Source organism: Mus musculus, chromosome 11, assembly GCF_000001635.26.
Source record: "Mus musculus strain C57BL/6J chromosome 11, GRCm38.p6 C57BL/6J".
Classification (NCBI taxonomy): Eukaryota; Metazoa; Chordata; class Mammalia; order Rodentia; family Muridae; genus Mus; species Mus musculus.
In genome coordinates this window covers 82,992,608-83,000,627 of record NC_000077.6, presented here as the reverse complement: position 1 = coordinate 83,000,627, position 8,020 = coordinate 82,992,608, and positions in this window count along the sequence as shown.

Genomic DNA, 8,020 nt, shown 5'->3' with positions numbered 1-8,020 from the left:
AGGTAAAAGCTTAGAGAGAGTGAGGTGGGGCCTAGCAGCCCCTCTTATAGTGGACTGGGATATCTTGCTGTTGCTAGGTAACTGTGAGGAGGAGTCTAGCCAGAATGCCAGAAGCTTGGGACATTGTCTATGTGATTGATAGCCACATGCCTCTCCTGTGGGGATGGTAACTTCAACAGGAGCCAGGGGTCCAGGAGACATGATCGAACGCCTTCTGTTCCATGTAGGTGGAAATTACCACCCACTGGGTCCCACCAGGGTTCAAGAGCTAAGCTCAACTGGAGACCAGGCAGTCTGTGCATAGCCCATTGACCCACAGCTAATATCCAATATATACAAAGAACTCAAGAAGTTAGACTCCAGAGAACCAAATAATCCTATTTAAAAATGGGGAGCAGAGCTAAACAGAGAATTCTCAACCGAGAAAATTCAAATAGATGAGAAGTACCTAAAGAAATGTTGAACATCCTTAGTCATCAGGGAAATGCAAATCAAAACAACCCTGAGATTCTACCTCACACCAGTCAGAATGGCTAAGATCAAAACTCAGGTGACAGCAAATGCTGGTGAGGATGTGGAAAAAGAAGAACACTCCTCCATTGCTGGTGGGACTGCAAACTGGTACGACCACTCTGAAAATCAGTCTGGCCATTCCTCAGAAAATTGGACCAGTTATACCACTCCTGTCCATATACACAGAAGATGTTCCAACATGTAATAAGGACACATGCTTCACTATGTTCATATTAGTCTTATTTATAATAGCCAGAAGCTGGAAACAACCCTGATGTCCCTCAGTAGAGGATTGGATACAGAAAATGTGGTACATTTACACAATGGAGTACTACTCAGCTATTAAAACCAATCACTTCATTATTTAGAAGGCAAATGGATAGAACTTGAGAATATCATCCTTAGTGAGGTAACTCAGTCACAAAAGAACACAAAAGGGATTACTCACTGATAAGTAGAAATTAGCCCAAAAGTTTAGAATATCCAATATTTCAATTCACAGACCATATGAAGCCTAAGAAGAAGCAAGGCCAAACTGTGGATGGTTCAGTATTTCTTAGAAGGGTGAACCTATTACTTACAGGAGAAACTATGAAGACAAAGTAGGGAACAGAGACTGAAGGAAAAGCCATCCAGGGACTACCCCACCTGAGAATCCATCCCATATACAGCCACCAAACCCAGATGATATTGTAGATGCCAGAAAGTGCTTTTGATGGAAGCCTGATATGGCTGTCTCCTGAGAGACTCTGCCAGAGCCTGACAAATACGGAGGAGGAAGATTGGAACCAACCATTGGACTGAGCAAGGGGGTCCCTGATGGAGGAGTTGTACAAGGGACTGAAGGAGCTGAGGGGGGTTGCAGCCCCCACAGAGGAAGCAACAGTGTTAACAGGCCAGACCCCCCAGAGCTCCTGAGGACTGTATCACCAACCAAAGAATACAAATGGAGGGACCCAGGGTGCAGGCCACATATGTGGCAGAGGTTGGTCTTGTTGGATGGACATCAGGTGGGAAGAGAGGCCCTTGGGCCTGAGTGTGTTTGAAGCCCCATTGTTGGGGAATGCCAGGGTGGGGAAATGAGGCAGCACCCTCAAAGAGGCAGGGGGAGGGGATAAGGGGTTTCCGAATGGGACACCTGGAAAAGTGAAAACATTTGAAATATAAATAAACAAATATCCAGTACAAAAAAAAAAAGAAAGAAAGAAAAAATATGGGTTGATGAGATGGCTCAGCAGGTAAGAGCACTGAGTGCTCTTCTGAAGGTTCTGAGTTCAAATGCCAGCAACCACATGGTGGCTCACAACCACCTATAATAAGATCTGACACTCTCTTCTGGTGTGTCTAAAGAGAGCTACAGTGGTCTTATGAATAATAAAAAATAAATCTTTTTAAAAATGCTTAAAATAAAGAAAAATTTTTTGAATTTGTCTTTAAGGTCTATGTTTAAAAGAGAGGAAGAGAAACTGACTCAAAAATGTAATTTGATACTTTACTTTTTTTGTTGTTGTTGTTTTTAGATAGATTCTCCTATAGCTCAGGCTGGTCTCATACTCACTATGCAGTAGAGGTTGTCCTCGAATGTCTGACCTTCTTGCTTTACCTCCTAATTTCTAGGAGTATAAACCTTATAGACCTTCATAACACACTCAGAAACCTCAACTTTTTAAATAAAAAATGTTTTTAATAACCTGAAATCATTGCCTTGTCCTTTTGACTTTCAAGGTTTATTACCAGTTTTCAGAAAAAATAGCCTGAAAACATTCTGTGTTTCAAAGTTATGATGGATAACTTTGGTTAAAAGAATCTTAGAAGAAAAATAAAAGCAGTACTGGATAGTCTGGTTCTTTCCACCTAAGTTCCAGCTTTCTGCAACCGTGGATGCAGCCAGATTAAGAGGGCAATGGAAGGTGAGAGTGCACTTGAATTCAGCAGTGTCCTTGCAGCTCTGTTCTTTGTACCACTCGATGTTTAAAAGAAGAAGAAGAGGAAGGAGGAGGGGGAGGAGAATGAGGAGGAAAAGAGGAAGAAGAAGAGGAAAAAGAAAAGGAAGAGGAAGAGGAGGAAGAGGAAGAAGAAGAAGAAGAACAAGAACAACAAGAAGAAGAAGAACAAGAAGAAGAACAACAACAACAACAAGAGGAAGAGGAAGAACAAGAAGAGGAACAGGAACAGGAAGAGGAAGAACAAGAACAAGAAGAACAAGAAAAAGAAGAACAAGAAGAAGAAGAAGAAGAAGAACAAGAAGAACAAGAAGAAGAACAAGAAGAAGAAGAAGAAGAAGAAGAAGAAGAAGAAGAAGAAGAAGAAGAAGAAGAAGAAGAAGAAGAAGAAAAGAAGAAGAAGAAGAAGAAGAAGAACAACAACAACAACAACAACAACAAGAGGAAGAGGAAGAACAAGAAGAGGAACAGGAACAGGAAGAGGAAGAACAAGAACAAGAAGAACAAGAAAAAGAAGAAGAAGAAGAACAAGAAGAAGAAGAAGAAGAAGAAGAAGAAGAAGAAGAAGAAGAAGAAGAAGAAGAAGAAGAAGAAGAACAAAAGAAGAAGAAGAAGAAGAAGAACAAGAAGAACAAGAAGAAGAAGAAGAAGAAGAACAAGAAGAAGAAGAAGAAGAAGAAGAAGAAGAAGAAGAAGAAGAAGAAGAAGAAGAAGAAGAAGAAGAAGAAGAAGAAGAAGAAGAAGAAGAAGAAGAAGAAGAAGAAGAAAACAACGAAGAAGCCATTCTCAATTCTCTATGTCCTTGTGATTGTGGGTTAAGATGAAAGCACTCAGCTACTGCTACAGCATTGTTAGTCCCACTGAACAAGAATGAGACCACTACCTCAGTTTTTAAGGCAAGTTTGAAGCAAGCTTTATTAAATATGGCCAGGTCCATGCCTGGCATTCCCAGAGAATGACTGTAAATTACATTAGACAGGGGTTTATAAAGGCCCTGTCAGGCTTGATTATGTTGGTGCTGCAGATGCAGCCCCTTCTGCAATGCAACTGCCACTGTTGCTGCTGCCATCTCATGGGACAGCAGGGACAACTGGCAAGGGGAGGGGAGGGAACCACTCCCTTGAAGTGTATGCTATCTGGGCTATTGTGGATCCTCCTGGTCTTCCAGCTTCAGGATGAGCATCTCCTGTCCTAGCCAGAGCATGGGCATGCCTGGTGCACACAAGCATGCACCTGTCTCCCACTCTGTGAACCAGCCGGGGTTGGAAATGGAGCAAGTCAAATCTCCCGTGCTGATCAGGAGTGGGATTGCGCCTATAAAGAGCCATCTACTCTCTTTACATTATTTCCTACAATGCCAATCCCTAGAGCCTCTCCCCAGCTCCTATGTCTGATGCTCTCCATTTCATTCTCAGTTTTTTCCCTGGGGAATCAGCTCTGCTTGCCCATAGTCTGCAGCCTAGAGCTGGGGCTCCTCTGTCTCCCTATTCATTTGGCCTGTTTGCACAGCCTGAGCACCCACACGTGGCACTTGTGGCACTGGCCTGAAGCTGCCCTAACACACTTGCTTTCTGACCTCCCCTCGCCCCCGCCCCCACCACGCCCTCAAGCCACTGCTGTCAGCCCTCTGATTTCTTTCCATTCTGGTCCACATCAACTCGAAGCCATGTGTACACTAGACAAAACTCTGCCATTTGTCTCTTTGGGTGTACATCTCTTCCTGTGTTTTTATCTACTGATACAACCTGTCAAAGTCACTTAACAAGATAAGGTTTTTGTTCTATCCTGCCTTAGTAAATAATGATTTGTAAACAATATGAGGTTAAAGTTCACTGTCTTTTATAAATATATGTTTACCCTTATTTCTTAACTGCCATTAAGTTATAGTGTATCCTATTTGCTAGTACATTCTCAAACAAGTAATTAAGCAATCACAGGTCGTCTAACTCAGATATGCTCAATAGAGACTACTGTCAAACTTGTCAGAAATCTGCTAAATATATTAATGTTTAAGGTTATGACAGACAGAGACTCTCAAAGCCTGACAGTTTTTCCCTAAGTTCTCCAAGAAAAAAAAGGACACAAGAGTCTACCTGTCTTGCCTGCTGCTAAGGCTTGGTCTACACTGTGGACAAACAGGATACCCTGAGAGTCAAATGCCTCATATTTTCCAAACCAAGGCGGGTCATTTCTCATTTCACACATATCTAACTCCACAGACAAAAAGGGTTTTGTCTTCTGGGCTTGAAAGCCAGACTGACTCTGCCCAAGTTGCCAGGGAGACTTCAAGTACCTGGGAGCTGTTTATGTAGTGGACCATACATGAAACTCTGTCATTTTAATTAATACATGATTCCTAGATTATACTTTATTTTCAGATGTCTGACTCCATTGATAGCTAAGGTAACTGTAGCTTGACAGCTAGAAAACAGACCTAGCTCCTTACCCTAAGGGAATCCACCACTGTGTGTGCTCATTAGTAAATTATTTAACTAGGTAAGACTGCCAGATTCTTACAGACTTCACGATAAACGATCACAGGTTCAGATGTAAGCTTTCACACATATAACCTGCTCCTTTCTTACCTAAGCTCAGTTTCCAGTGAGTAAACGCTTCGTGTTTCCTCTTCTTACTATGCCACCGTTCTAACACTGTTCGGTAGAGTTCTTATACATTTGCTTAACCCTAAAAAAAATCCCACTATATGAAATATTATGTTCTCTTTGATTGTCTTTTTACTAATTTTAAAAGGTTTCTCGGTGCTGAATCTACATCATCATGCTCAAATATAAGTGTCCCTTGCTTGTCTTTTAACTACAGGCTTAAGGTGTTTCTCTTGCTAAACCATATGATGCACCTGTATAATCACAAGCTCAAGTATAAGTTTCCTTGATTGCCTTTTAACTACAGACTTAGGGTGTTTCTCGTGTTAAACTATACAATCAACTATATTCACAAGGTCAAAGCTTAAATTTCCTTTGTCTCTCAGATGTAAACTTAACATTGTCTTTCATTTTGATAAATTTACATGTAGTGTGTTTCCTAGACAGCAGGAAAGATAGATAGATAGATAGATAGATAGATAGATAGATAGATAGATAGATAGATAGATAGATAGATAGATAGAGTAAAAAATATAACAAATACAGAATAATAAACACTACCTTCCCTTTCTCCCTTGTTGACTTAATATGTATCTTAGTTAGTCTTATTGCTGTGAGGAGACACCGTGACCAAGGCAACTTTTATAAAGAAATACATTTAATTGGGGCTGACCTACAGTTTCAGAGATTCAGTCCATTGTTGTCAGGGTGAGAAGCATGGCAATGTACAGGCAGGCATCATGCTGGAGGAGCAGAGAATTCTACATCCATATCAAGGGCTGCAGGACGAGACAGTGAGCCACTAGATGTGAATGAAATTCTGAGATGTCAAAGCCCACCCCCTACTGATGCACTTCCTCCAACAAGGCCACACCTACTCCAACAAGGCCACCGCTCCAATAATGCCACTGCCTAGGAGCCTATAGGGGCCATTGTTAGTCAAGCAAACACAGTAAATATATGCTTTTTGTTTCCATTTTGCTTAGTAGCAACTCTGAGCTCATACTACCTGGGTTTTTTGAGTTTTGTTTTGTTTTGTTTTGTTTTGTTGTTTTTTTATTTGGTTTTTCCAGACAGGGTTTCTCTGTACAGCCCTGGCTGTCCTGGAACTCACTTTGTAGACCAGGCTGGCCTCAAACTCAGAAATCTACCTGCCTCTGCCTCCCAAGTGCTGGGTTAAAAGGCGTGCACCACCACTGCCCGGCTACTACCGGGGTTTAACTTGTAAGAGCTGAGTTACATGCTGCTTCACGAATGATGCAGAACCGTTTCAATACTCTCACACTTTCCCTTCCTCCTTTTATCTTCTTATTTTTACAAAATCTTAAACATTTATCTTTAACCATGCATGTATTATGTATGCATGTATGTATGTGCGCATGTATGTAACAGTAACTATTTATGCCCACCCTTGCTCTGAATAAGGACACAGAGACTCATTGTATTTATTGTAAGCTTTGGGCACTGTAGCTGGGCAGATTCTCAGTTACGCTAACCCAACAACAATGGCCTACCCTAAATCTCACTGTAAGGGCCCAAAAATTGCTGAAGGAAGACCCCAGACTCAGCTAGGATGCAAGGGTTACCATTTTTTCCAAGTAGCAGCACCCACAGAAACATTCCTTATAACAGGACTGCTTCAGTGCTTCTGAGATAACAACAGACTTCTAAAACTTAGGGCCCATTCCAAGGGGTTACAGAAACCAAGGTGCAAAAATAGGAGCTAAGATATTGACTGAGTTTCTTAAAACTTCAAGGATGGTTTAGTTTTAAGCTAAAACTTCTCCATGACCCTACAAGCTAGTAACCAATGATGAAGTTAAGGCAGATCATTGCTCCTAGTGCATATGCAGGTAGGCATTCTCTGTTATAACCTCTTATTCAGTTTATGATCTGACTTATGTGCAGACCTGCAGAGAGTATTTTCACCAAGTGAACACTTGCTCTGAGAGTCTTCCAAGTACTGAGAACAAAAGGCAGAGATAAGTGCCCCACCCCCTTTCTCCCTGAGACTTCAATTTAGGGAAGAACAACTCCCTGCAGAGACTTTACCTAGCCTCCCTCTGTGTCAGGAGGTGGTGGAGAACAATGATTAGAAAATACTAAGACAGGATAATCTTCTAAATAATGACAATACCAAAGTTTTGCTGTAATCAGATCTCTGTCAGGATGGAAATTAGCATTTGCTTAACACAAGGATAGTCTCTATATGTGGTACACAAAAACTTCACTCCAACACAGGAGGTGTCTTAGTCAGGGTTTCTATTCCTGCATCATGACCAAGAAGCAAGTTGGGGAGGAAAGGGTTTATTCGGCTTACACTTCCATACTGCTGTTCCTCACCAAAGGAAGTCAGGACTGGAACTCAAGCAAGTCAGAAAGCAGGAGCTGATGCAGAGGCCATGGAGGGATGTTCTTTACTGGCTGGCTTTTCCTGGCTTGCTCAGCCTGCTCTCTTATAGAACCTAAGACTGCCAGCCCAGAGATGGTCCCACCCACAAGGGGCCTTTCCCCCTTGATCACTAATTGAGGAAATGCCTTACAGTTGGATCTCATGGAGGCATTTCCTCAACTGAAGTTCCTTTCTCTGTGATAACTCTAGCTGTGTCAAGTTGACACAAAACTAGCCAGTACAGGAGGGTACATGCATCTGAGAGCAAGTGTTCAACATGGCCAATGACATTGACTCCCTGGAACTGGAGTTACGGGGTCCCTGAGCCAAAGGTGGGTGTTGGGACTCAAACCCAGGTCAACCACAAGAGTGTGCTCAGAGTCTCTGAGCCATCTTCCCAGCCCCCGTAATTATCACAGTTTTGTATTTCTACATTTTATAAGCACCATAATATAGTTGTATCTTTATCTTTTCAGTAATTTTTGAACACTGAAAAAGATAAATTACCTTTTAATATTCACTTAATTACTCCTGTAGTACTGGTTTTATTCATGTGACTCTAAGTGTTA